Source organism: Rhipicephalus microplus, chromosome 4, assembly GCF_043290135.1.
Source record: "Rhipicephalus microplus isolate Deutch F79 chromosome 4, USDA_Rmic, whole genome shotgun sequence".
In the NCBI taxonomy this organism is placed as follows: Eukaryota; Metazoa; Arthropoda; class Arachnida; order Ixodida; family Ixodidae; genus Rhipicephalus; species Rhipicephalus microplus.
In genome coordinates this window covers 148,691,445-148,704,819 of record NC_134703.1, presented here as the reverse complement: position 1 = coordinate 148,704,819, position 13,375 = coordinate 148,691,445, and the positions used below count along the sequence as shown (strand labels likewise).

The 13,375-nt window shown below is 45.7% G+C and overlaps 1 protein-coding gene across 1 annotated transcript in view; it reads right to left on the bottom strand.

Annotated features, from left to right (window-relative positions):
- The window catches only part of LOC142814042 (uncharacterized), a 93,345-nt gene extending 80,293 nt beyond the window's left edge, over positions 1-13,052 (bottom strand). Inside the window, exon 1 of the mRNA XM_075891985.1 lies at positions 12,981-13,052. The gene's annotated coding sequence lies outside the window, so the exon portion shown is untranslated. The remainder of the gene's footprint in view (positions 1-12,980) is intronic.
- Positions 13,053-13,375: the final 323 nt, after the last annotated feature.

The following is a 13,375-nucleotide window of genomic DNA, read 5'->3' as shown; positions in this document are numbered from 1 at the left end:
CTTCTAAATTCACATATAAACCCCAAAAAGTGGATAGAGGGACGGCCGCTGTGATAGCTCAGTGGTTAGAGCATCGAACGCGTTATTCGAAGGTCGTGGGTTCGATTCCTGCTCACAGCTGGTAAATTTTCATCCACTTTTCTTTCTTCTTTTTTCTTATTTACATTCCATTGGTTCTAATAACTTTCCCTGTACATTCCTTGGCATTACTGTGTGTTATATCTCATTAATATTGTGTTAAAACACGGAAATACGAGTCCTTAGGTATACACTTCTCTCCCTTATTTCATTGAACGAGGGTCTCGTACTGGCAGACTTGGTGTGTTAGGTTGTATAAGAGGGACAATTAATCAGCTGCCCGCTCATAATAAGTTTACGTGCTACGTGACGCCAAACATGCGAATAAGAGTGTTTTCACACTCGTTGTTTGGCTTATAGATGGCGCTGACTGTCACTCCTACTTCTAAATTCACATATAAACCCCAAAAAGTGGATAGAGGGACGGCCGCTGTGATAGCTCAGTGGTTAGAGCATCGAACGCGTTATTCGAAGGTCGTGGGTTCGATTCCTGCTCACAGCTGGTAATTTTTTCATCCACTTTTCTTTCTTCTTTCTTCTTATTTACATTCCATTGGTTCTAATAACTTCCCCTGTACATTCCTTGGCATTACTGTCTGTTATATCTCATTAATATTGTGTTAAAACACGGAAATACGAGTCCTTAGGTATACACTTCTCTCCCTTATTTCATTGAACGAGGGTCTCGTACTGGCAGACTTGGTGTGTTAGGTTGTATAAGAGGGACAATTAATCAGCTGCCCGCTAATAATAAGTTCACGTGCTACGTGACGCCAAACATGCGAATAAGAGTGTTTTCACACTCGTTGTTTGGCTTATAGATGGCGCTGACTGTCACTCCTACTTCTAAATTCACATATAAACCCCAAAAAGTGGATAGAGGGACGGCCGCTGTGATAGCTCAGTGGTTAGAGCATCGAACGCGTTATTCGAAGGTCGTGGGTTCGATTCCTGCTCACAGCTGGTAATTTTTTCATCCACTTTTCTTTCTTCTTTCTTCTTATTTACATTCCATTGGTTCTATTAACTTCCCCTGTACATTCCTTGGCATTACTGTCTGTTATATCTCATTAATATTGTGTTAAAACACGGAAATACGAGTCCTTAGGTATACACTTCTCTCCCTTATTTCATTGAACGAGGGTCTCGTACTGGCAGACTTGGTGTGTTAGGTTGTATAAGAGGGACAATTAATCAGCTGCCCGCTCATAATAAGTTCACGTGCTACGTGACGCCAAACATGCGAATAAGAGTGTTTTCACACTCAATGTTTGGCTTATAGATGGCGCTGACTGTCACTCCTACTTCTAAATTCACATATAAACCCCAAAAAGTTGATAGAGGGACGGCCGCTGTGATAGCTCAGTGGTTAGAGCATCCAACGCGTTATTCGAAGGTCGTGGGTTCGATTCCTGCTCACAGCTGGTAATTTTTTCATCCACTTTTCTTTCTTCTTTCTTCTTATTTACATTCCACTGGTTCTAATAACTTCCCCTGTACATTCCTTGGCATTACTGTCTGTTATATCTCATTAATATTGTGTTAAAACACGGAAATACGAGTCCTTAGGTATACACTTCTCTCCCTTTTTTCATTGAACGAGGGTCTCGTACTGGCAGACTTGGTGTGTTAGGTTGTATAAGAGGGACAATTAATCAGCTGCCCGCTCATAATAAGTTCACGTGCTACGTGACGCCAAACATGCAAATAAGAGTGTTTTCACACTCGTTGTTTGGCTTATAGATGGCGCTGACTGTCACTCCTACTTCTAAATTCACATATAAACCCCAAAAAGTGGATAGAGGGACGGCCGCTGTGATAGCTCAGTGGTTAGAGCATCGAACGCGTTATTCGAAGGTCGTGGGTTCGATTCCTGCTCACAGCTGGTAATTTTTTCATCCACTTTTCTTTCTTCTTTCTTCTTATTTACATTCCATTGGTTCTAATAACTTCCCCTGTACATTCCTTGGCATTACTGTCTGTTTTATCTCATTTATATTGTGTTAAAACACGGAAATACGAGTTCTTAGGTATACACTTCTCACTTCTCTCCCTTATATATATATATATATATATATATATATATATATATATATAAACATGTATATATTGTAAGGAAGCAGACAGACACTGCACGCGATCCTGGGCAAGCAGTTGTATCCTGTATCTTCCTATATTTCGTGTGTGTGTATTTGCGTGGTTGCATGAACAGTTATCGAAAAAATGATTAGGAAACAAATATTGTTTTATTGTCGTCCTTTTAGGAAAGCTGTGACGCGTGTGTACTGGTGGACCAAAACGACAATAAGGGGATTTGGCGGACACCAGGTAGTGGAGCTCTGGCTGATTGAAGAAAAAGAAGGCAATCTTGCTGTTTGGCTGCTGAGAGTCGCTCTGTCAACTTTCATCTGCCCTTGGTTCGCGCTGCACCGCGACACTGGTGGAAGTGCTGAAACGCAACCCTACCTAATGCTCCATACTCCCACTGGGAGCCGTTCATCTAGCTCGGACGCATTGTCACCCATTGCAACTCCCGTGCACCAGTTCAGTCGGCGGCTGATAGGCCTCGCTCCAGAGTTCACGCCTTTTACAGAACCTCGCAAGTGCCGACTACCTCTCCAAATGGCCAACGCCAGTCCGCAACCGGCACCCCAAGGCCCCCCGCCAACACAGCCTTCACAGGTAACCATCTTTTAACCGCTGGTTCCCTATCACTTTAGTGGCGGCGCCCATGAGAACGTGGACGACTGGCTTGAGCACTACGAGCGTGTCGCCAAGATTAATCTGTGGTCTGAACAAGAAAAGCTCTCGCGCGCCTATTTCTACCTTGACGGCGGTGCGAAAATTTCGTATGAGAACAGAGAAGCCGGTCTGTTAACTTGGGGCGACTTCCGACAACAGCTTGTCGATACGTTCACCAATATCGATCGACGCGACCGTGCGCAGCAGCTGTTGGAGCTACGGGTTCAAAAACCCAACGAAAGCGTTACTATGTTTGCTGAAGATATGACTCGTCTTTTTCGTCGAGCTGACCCAAACTTGATTGAAGATAGGAAGTTGAGCTACCTCATGCGCGGCGTTAAGGAGCAACTTTTCGCCAGGCTACTGCGCCACCCTCCAAGTACCGTAGTTGACTTTATCAAGGAGGCTACGGCTATCGAGCGGGCGCTCCATCAACGATGCAGGCAGTATCATCGAATGTCTAGCAGCGCCCCAATCAATGCTGCCGCCATACCTGAGGATCAAAGCTCCCTGCGAGACCTCATTAGGGAGATAGTTCGCGAAGAACTTCAAAAGTTCCGGAATCCAGTTGCTCAAACCCCCGTTGCGTCCGTCGCTGAACTGGTACGCGACGAAATCCACCATGCCTTTTCTACCGCTGGTCCTGGTGACGAGCACCGCCCCATGAGCTATGCCGATGCTCTGCGACGTTCACCATCTGGTACATCGCCGCCATATCACCCAGTGCCGACCGCCCCTTGGTCACCGCGGCAAGAGCAGACCCTGAGCCGACCGCCAAGCCAACCGACGTACCACCAGGCGTCCACAGCAGCACCATGGACATCGTCGCAAGAAGGGAGGCTCAGACGTCCACCGCTCCGAAGAACAGACGCATGGCGCACAATCGATCGACGTCCACTATGCTTTAACTGCGGAGGTGCAGGTCATATTGCCCGTCATTGCTGGCACCGCAATGATTCGTTCCGCCCGCTTCGAACATGGTCTGACGATCGACGTGCGAACGAAGAATACACACCACGCCGGGAGGACACCTCTTTCCATGGAGCCCGTTCTCACTTTTACGAATACCGTACTTCTGACGAGGAGGCAATACCTACCCGCCAGCCAGGTTTGGGACGTCAATCCCGCTCTCCTTCTCCCGCTCATTCACCTTCGTCACACCGACGTACCTCCTCGGACCTTAACGCATGAAGGTCGCCCAGCCCGCGACGGGGAAACTGAGGGCGGCGACCTCCGGGGGTAAGGTTGCAGGCCACGAAGATGACGACGAAAAGCCCCCATTACACGAGGCTTTAAATCCGACAAGACGTGAGAGCAACGACATTGTGACCGCTGACCTGAGTGTTTTTCTTGACGGCCAGAAAGTAACAGCCTTAGTCGACACCGGTGCCGCCTTTCTATCATCAGTCAGGATCTCGCCATGTGCCTCAAGAAAGTGAAGACACCGTGGACAGGCCCTAAAAATAAGGACGGCAGGTGGTCAGTTATTGATGCCCTCTGGGAGATGCACAGCGAGAATTGACATAGAAGGTTCTCCTTTTGTTGCGTCGTTCGTCGTTCTCGCCGCATGCTGCAAGAATCTAATTATTGGTATGGACTTCTTACGAGAGTACGGCGCCGTCTTCAATATCCCAGACAGTTTGATTACATTCCGCAACAGTTCGGGCACACCTGATTGTACACAAGCGCGACCAAACCAATTGCGTCTAACTGATGACGATGTGGTTCTCCCTCCTCGGTCATGCACGCTTGTTTCTGTGGCAGCCGCTGTCCAGTTTGACGGCGAAGGAGTAGCAGACCGAATAACCTCGCTCCTCTTCGCACACGGCATTTCCGTCGCAAGAGGTATCGTCAGTGTCGCCACTGGACGCACGCACTTGCTTCTGACAAATTTTAGTGATGAGCGCCGGCACCTTCCAAAAGACATGGCCGTCGCTTACTTCGACGATATCACAGACGCAGAAGGCTGCTTGGCAGTAGTCGACGAGGCGCCAAAACTTGATTCGACACCAGTTCTTGACGTTAGCACTACTTTGCTTAAGAACGAGAGAAAGAGGCTTTTTGAACTACTGGCCGAATTCAAAGACTGCTTTTCGACAACATCAAGAGTTGGCCGCACACCTCTAACCAAGCATCGTATAATTACCGAGGGCATTGCGAGACCAATTCACCAAAACCCCTATCGCGTGGCTGCAAGGGAACGCGAAGTGATACAAGAGCAAGTCGACAAAATGCTAGAAGATGACGTCATTCAGCCCTCAAAAAGCCCCTGGGCGTCACCTGTAGTCCTCGTTAAAAAAAAGATGGCAGCCTGCGCTTCTGTGTAGATTACCGAAAACTCAATCAGGTGACAAAGAGAGATGTGTATCCACTTCCTCGTATAGATGACTCTCTCGACAGACTTCGACATGTTCGTTACTTTTCATCGATGGACTTGAGGAGTGGGTATTGGCAAATCGAGGTAGACCCAAGAGACCGCGAGAAGACTGCTTTTGTGACACCAGATGGCTTATATGAATTTAAAGTCTTGCCCTTTGGTTTATGTTCAGCGCCTGCTACTTTTCAAAGACTTATGGATCCCGTACTTTCTGGGTTGAAGTGGAAAACCTGCTTGGTATACCTTGATGATGTCGTAGTTTTTGCCGCAACATTTGACCAGCACCTTAAAAGACTTGAGGCAGTTTTACAAGCCATACGGTCTGCGGGCTTGACGTTGAAGCCTGAAAAATGCCACTTTTGCTATGAAGAGCTGCAATTTCTTGGCCACGTTGTCAGTCACGCAGGCGTTCATCCTGATCCTGAAAAGATCGCAGCTGTTGCATAGTTCCCCGTGCCGACTGATAAGAAGGCTGTCCGACGATTCCTCGGACTATGTGCGTATTATAGGCGATTCATCGCGAACTTCGCACGCATCGCATCACCGTTGACCCGCCTCACGAGAGAAGACGTTGCTTTCCAATGGAGCAACGAAGAGGAAGCTGCTTTTAAGAACCTCCGCCAGCGACTACAGACGCCTCCAGTGCTTGCCCACTTTGATGAGAAAGCCCCAGCGATGCTACACACGGATGCCAGCAATATTGGTTTGGGAGCTGTGCTTGTGCAGCTGCAAGAGGACACAGAAAGAGTAATCGCCTATGCAAGCCGAACACTAACACGCGCCGAGACTAATTACTCCACGACTGAGAAGGTATGCCTCGCCGTGGTATGGGCGGTCACAAAATTTCGCCCGTATTTATACGGCCACCCTTTCAAAGTCATCAGCGACCACCACTCACTGTGTTGGTTGACAAATCTTAAAGATCCTACCGGGAGATTAGCGCGTTGGAGTCTCAGGCTGCAGGAGTACGACATGACTGTCGTACACAAGTCAGGAAAGCGCCACATGGACGCCGACTGTCTATCCCGCTCACCCATTGAATCGGCAACTCTATCCGATGAGGAGGAAACAGCATTTCTCGGTGTGCTTGACTCAACCGCTATTGCACAGCAACAACGTGGCGACCCTGAGTTACTTGCCTTAATTAATTACCTGGAGGGAAGATCTCAGAAGGCACCAACTGTTTTCGTAAAAGCGCTGTCATCATTTGCTTACGGAGCGGAGTGCTATACAAAAGAAACTTCTCTTCGACAGGATCTGCGTATTTGCTCGTCATCCCAGCAGCCCTTCGCTCCGAAGTACTCGAAGCATGCCACAACGAGGTGACTTCAGGCCACTTAGGTTACGCAAGAACGTTGGCCAGAGTACGGCAGCCCTACTTCTGGCCAAGACTGACCGTAGCCGTAAAACACCATGTTCGTACTTGCCTCGACTGCCAGCGACGGAAGTCACCACCGACTAAACCAGCTGGCCTTCTGCAGCCCGTGCAGGTCCCAAGAACACCATTCGACCAGCTTTGCATGGATATTTTGGGCCCACTTCCTACTTCTACTGCTGGGAACCGCTGGGTTATTGTCGCGACTGATTACCTTACTCGTTATGCTGAGACAAAGGCTATCCAGAGAGGTACAGCAGCGGAGGTGGCACAATTTTTCATCGAGAACGTTGTCCTGCGGCATGGTGCACCAAGCGTCGTAATCACAGACAGAGGAACCGCATTTACGGCAGCTCTTTTGGAACAAGTCCTCATGCTGAGTGGAACAACCCATCGCAAGACCACCGCCTACCACCCGCAAACGAGCGGGCTTACAGAGCGTCTGAACAAAACAATTGAAGACATGCTTTCAATGTACGTAGACGTCGAACACAAAAATTGGGACGAAATCTTGCCATATATCACGTTTGCATACAACACTGCCAAGCAAGAAACAACCCAGATGACCCCGTTCAGCCTAATTCACGGAAGGGAAGTACGAACCATGTTAGATGCGATGCTAGCGCACGAATGGCACGACATCGAACCGGACGCCGAGATGTTTACAGAACGAGCGGAAGAAGCAAGGCAACTAGCACGCCTGCGAATCCAGCAACAACAAGAGTACGACGCGAGCCGCTACAATTCTCGCCGCAGAACAGTCGCTTACGAGACCGGCGACAGAGTATGGGTTTGGACGCCCATACGGAAACGAGGACTCTCTGAAAAGCTCCTGAGGAGATACTTTGGGCCATATCTAGTACTGCGACGACTGAGTGATGCTACCTACGAGGTCGTCCCCGACAGTTCATATAGTACGAGGCTTCGCCAGCACCGTCCTGAACTAGTTCACGTTGTGCGCATGAAGCCTTATGAAAGGTAGTGACTGCGCAAGACACTTCTTAAAGAACAGAAAAAAAACTGCACTACTGGTTTAGCATCGGGGCGATGCTCATTAAGAGGGGGGGGGGGAGGGGGGGCAAATGACGCGTGTGTACTGGTGGACCAAAACGACAATAAGGGGATTTGGCGGACACCAGGTAGTGGAGCTCTGGCTGATTGAAGAAAAAGAAGGCAGTCTTGCTGTTTGGCTGCTGAGAGTCGCTCTGTCAGCGTTCATCTGCCCTTGGTTCGCGCTGCACCGCGACAATATATATATATATATATATATATATATATATATATATATATATATATATATATATATATATATATATATATATATATATATATATATATATATATATATATATATATATATATATATATATATATATATATATATATATATATATATATTGTAAGGAAGCAGACAGAGACTGCACGCGATCCTGGGCAAGCAGTTGTATCCTGTATCTTCCTATACTTCGTGTGTGTGTATTTGCGTGGTTACTTGAACAGTTATCGAAAAAATGATTAGGAAACAAATATTGTTTTATTGTCGTCCTTTTAGGAAAGCTAACTCAGTAGTACTTAACAACAGCGAAGGTTACGCGACACACGCATCACCGGCTTTGTTGGTAAAATACGGCTCTTCGATTTCACGCCTTAACCTGTTCCTGAATTTAGATTTTACTGTTGTACCACTGAAAAGGGCAAGCAGCCACATTTTCTGCAATGGGAAGAAAGGTTATAGCATGGTTGTTCCTTTAGCGAAGCTAAGCGATCTATTATTCCAATATTTACACAACGCCCGGTTTTTCCGATGCAACATTTTCCACAGCTCAGTGGGATTTCGTGCACATCCCCAAAGGCGCATGTTACCTCTTTGACTCTGTGCCTGGCCCGTCCAATGCCCTTGCCCTGCTCCTCACCATCGATCTTCCTCTCCACAGCCGCGTAAACACTGCCTAAATGGTTGCCAGCCGGAAAGAAAACATTATATCTGTACATCTCTTCCGCTTTCTTTAAGTGGAGTCAAACACCATGTATGTATGTTATGTGGCCACTGGTATTTTGTCCTTTTATTAGAGAACGCTGAAGAGATTGCAGGAGAAAGGGAAATGGCAAATAAAGATAGAAAGGAGAAAGAAGGAGAAAAGCAGAGTGGCACTGATGGCTACGGACGCAGTGGGTGGCTTCCACACCTGGTTGCCAAGCACATTCTCTCAAACGAAGCGAAAAACTGCGTTCATGAGATGGGTGAGGTGGGCGGCACGAAACAGAAGGTCCTTCCGCCTAGCCACTGGTAGGTAGGTGTGGTAAGAGGAAGGCAAATGAACATCTACATTCTGCGATGATCAGTGTGGTGCCGATTAAAGAAAGACCTTGCAGAAGGTTGGGAGTGTCGAGAAGTCGTCCCGTTGTAGGCCCAGCGCTACTGTTCATGGTCCTATCCTGAACGTCGTGGTCAAAGTCATGCTCATCTCAGCTACTTCTTTGAAAGCGTCTTCGTGCATCTTCCCGTGAATATGTGGCTGCATTGAATAGAATCTTGAGGCATAAAACGTGCTTTCGGCTAGTTGTTAGGTAATTTCGGTGCTCGTGTTAATAAGCGCAGTTATGTTACCGCAGATTGAAAAAAAATTATCTCTGGTCTAGCAAGTTTATATTGAAGATTTTTCTCCATAGTCGGTATTTAGAGCAATTTCATTTGGCAATTTGAAGAATTGCCCACGTTTTAGGGCAGCTAAAAAATTCCGACGTGCTTTATGCGGCTTAGAGCATTACTTCGCTAGTTGAAGACGCGTAGCGCCCAGCAAGCCACTCTTCTGATGTTCAGTCTTCCGTAGGACTGCTCGCAACAGCAGGGCTTCTTGATTTTGTCAGGTTGGTGCAAGCCTTTTCTGTGAAGCGATCCTAAGAGAGCCGGGTTCGTAGTACATTTGCTTGCGTGTCCGCTTCACCAGATCTTCTCCATTTATGCGACACTTTGTGATGCACCTAGCAAATGAATAAGTACTGCAGTGAAAATGCATAAACAAGGAGCAAACGTTACACTGAAGGTTCGAATACGCTGAATCGACAAAAACATTCTGTCATTCTGGGCACAGACAGAAAAGCGAAGCCCAATTTGGTCGTCACAAAGCCTTAGCTCATACTCAACGCCATTTAGAAATGAAATTGTCGCAGCATTTTCTTTCATATTTCATTCTATCTGCTAACGAATATTCCGGAGTGCCGATTCCTGAAACTTCAGACTGGTCAGACGAACGTTTTCTTGCTGAAGCATTATGTATATAAAGCCTTTACCTCTATTCAACAAACATAAACCACATGGTGTGTTTTAGTGAAGCAAATGAAAGTGCCCGCTTGATAGCATAGAAAACATTTCTGTCTTCCCATCAGCTATAGAATCAATCGGTTAGGAAAAATGATATAAAGTTTCTCTAGGTTATTACACCGCAGAAAACGCACTATTCCGAAAGAAAAAATTATGTTTACTAGAAAAGAAATGCAAACTTCTTTAGTTCCGTCCTACAGCTGTTCTGATTAGGATAATGCTTCCTACTTGAAACGACTGGACAAAAAGTGTGCTTACCTTTGGCTGAGAAGCGCAATTGTCTCACCGCGCCGTTTTTCTCTGAGCTCTACCGCGTCGGAACAGCTCAAATTGGCTTGCGTCCCTTCGTCACCTCATTCGACATCCGGTACATTCGAAAGCATAGAAGCAAAAGTTATCTACTTCATAATATACAAGTGGACCCAGTAATGTCTCCAGGTTTGATTGTTACTTATAATCTCTGTAAATGACTTGGTCGATGTCATGTTCCAGGAAGTAAGAATTCAAATTTATGCAGATGACTGTAATTTGTCTCAAAATATGCTTCAAAAAAGATTAGTATGTACTACACACTGCTCTTATGGCCATTTATGAGTGGAGTAGTTGGTGCTGAATTCTGAGAGAGCAGTTCTCTTAATCGTTATGAGGAAGTAAGCTCCCATCACTTCTAGCTGTATCTTTCATGATAGTGCACTTTCGCAAGTAGATAATCATGACTATTTACACATTACTATTGGCAGATGCACACCGCAAATGATTGCACAGACACGCTTCGCAAAATAAGTTTTTTTATGGAAGCATGAAGCTTTTGGTCCGTAAAAAATTCGTTCAAATTACGAATGTAGGCTTTTTATTGGGGCTGTTACAATTCACTTCATGTCTCTGTTTCCTCTCCTGCCAGGACCGAAATATTTGTCCGCAGTACGTTTAAATAAATAAATAATATAAACATGCTACACATGTAGAAAACAAAAAAAGAGGTCAGTGTTACTCATAGCTAGATTACACTAAAAAGAGTAAAATATCAAGTCTCGTTTCGAATCTGTGCTCGCAAAAATTTCAGAAGCCATACTTCACGTTTCTGTTGAATGCGCCCTATGGTGTCACTGCAAATCTTTACGCTCATTCTCCAACTTCTTGAAGTTTAATTCAAGGTTCACGTTATTTCTTTAACTAGCCATGATGACTTCTTATTTGCAACACTGACACTAGTCCTATTGTCCGACTACTTGGCATAGGTATTCATGGAATAGCGTTTAACAGCTCCTTTTATGTTTAGAGTGTTGGTGTTGATGCCGTTGGGTGTCAACACAAAATCAGCACACTCTGTGAGCGAATGCTCTTTAGAACAATAAACAATTGTATCAGACCAGTTGGTGAGGATCCCTCTTGCTAGGAAGCGCAGCCACTATTACAAAGAACGCACAACACAAGCGCTTAACTTCGACTAAACGTTTATTGCAAACGTCAGAGTTTATAAAGGAGGGGAAAAGAGAAAAAAGAATAAAAACTGGTAGACAACAAAAAGCACACGTGCCAGTCCCGTACATTACTATCCGTTATTATCTATCACCCCATCCAAAAACATAGCTCTTTCCGCGTGAGCGAGATAAAGGGTGCACTAACAAAATCAAAATCATCGCGTGTCATTTCAGCCGCTTCTACTATCAAACGGGCTAATAAATCTCTGTCCCGATCTCGCTCACGCGGAAAGAACTATGTTTTTTGGATGGGGGGATAGACAATAACGGATAGTAATGTACGGGACTGGCACGTGTGCTTTTTGTTGTCTACCATTTTTTTATTCTTTTTTTCTCTTTTTACCCCCTTTATAAACTCTGACGTTTGCAATAAACGTTTAGTTGAAGTTAAGCGCTTGTGTTGTGTGTTCTTTGTAATAGTGGCCGCGCTTCCTAGCAAGATGCTCTTTAGAGATGTGAACAAATATTTAAAGATCTTTCGATACATTGGTGATTGAAACCAGGCCTTTTGCTGTCAAGTAGTTGATGTATCACATATAAATGCAGATGGCTTAAACTGCTGCAAGAAAGAACACCTACAAGAATTTCATGTACCCCGACGAGTGTGCCTAATGCATGCGTGCCAGTAGCATGAAATAACCCGAGGCTTTAAAGCACGTAAATTGCGCAAGGATTTGTTGGATTAAATGTCCACCAACTCTAAAGCTCGCAGGCGTAATGAGTCATCATTATCAGTAACAGCAAGCACGTACCTGTGCTAATAAATGCATTGCCTACTAGACGTCTAGTGGTTATTTCGCCCATACGCGAAAGAGATAACTATCGCATTCTGGGCACATCGAAACTGTACTTGCAGTAAGTGTCACAGGACACTTTGAAACAGTCAAAGTCAAGTGCACCAACGCTACTTTCATTTCCCCTTGGTTGAGAGGTCGTCTAGCAACCGAAGCTATACTAGTGATTGAGGAGAACACGTGAACGGAGATTACGCTATCACGTTCTGCCCTTCAAGGCGAAGCTCAAGCGTATTCGACTGTTTCATTGATTATTTTAGCACTCTACATTTTACCACCCATCGCAATAAATTATGCAGCAGTTTGCATTTCTGGAGGCCCCAAACATTAATACCTTGTTTCAGACTTTAGGATTAACTTTTCGTTCAAATTATTCAGCAGTTCACATTTATAGAGGACATAAACAATACTAGCTTGTTTAAGACTTGAGGGAACGATACTAGCTTGTTTAAGACTTGAAGGTTAACTTCTCGTTCAATCTGTGGTATTAGCCTCACCGTGGTGGTCTAGTGGCAAAGGCACTTGACTGCTGACCCGCAGGTCGCGGGGTTGAATCCCGGCGGTAGTGGCTGTCTTTCCGATGGAGGCGGAAATGCAGCAAGCCCGTGTGCTCAGATTTGGGTGCACGTTAAAAAACGCCAGGTGGTGAAAATTTGCGGAGCCCTCTACTACCGCGTTTCTCATAATGATATGGTGGTTTAGGGACGTTAAACCCCACACATCAATCAACTGTGGCATCAGTCCTGCGAGATTCAAACGCTTCGTTTATTTATCTTTTGTTCTACTTCAACAGAGAACTGGCTGTACTTACCAAAAATTATGGAAAAACATGGATGTAACTCGGAATCATCAGCAAGCACTATGGGACAGAGCAGCCACAAGCTCCAAATCATGATCCCCTTCGAACGCATCATTTCCATTTGCAAGCGGTGTCGTCAAGAGATTCGCAACGGCCCAGAATCCTTGAGAACGATGTTCCGGCTTGTTGCTAAGCCCCGTATTTTAAGCTTACGGCTTCCACAAAAAAAACCAACGCTCTGTCTTGCATGGATTCAGGAATGAATCTTGCTTAAGTGGGTCTTGACACTGACAGTTGTTGCTGAAAATACGTGTAAAAAAAAACCTGTGCCGCGTCTCGCAGGCACTATAAATCCGCCATTCTGGTCGCGATTGCACTTGCGTAGCTTGCCGTATTGAGTTCCACAT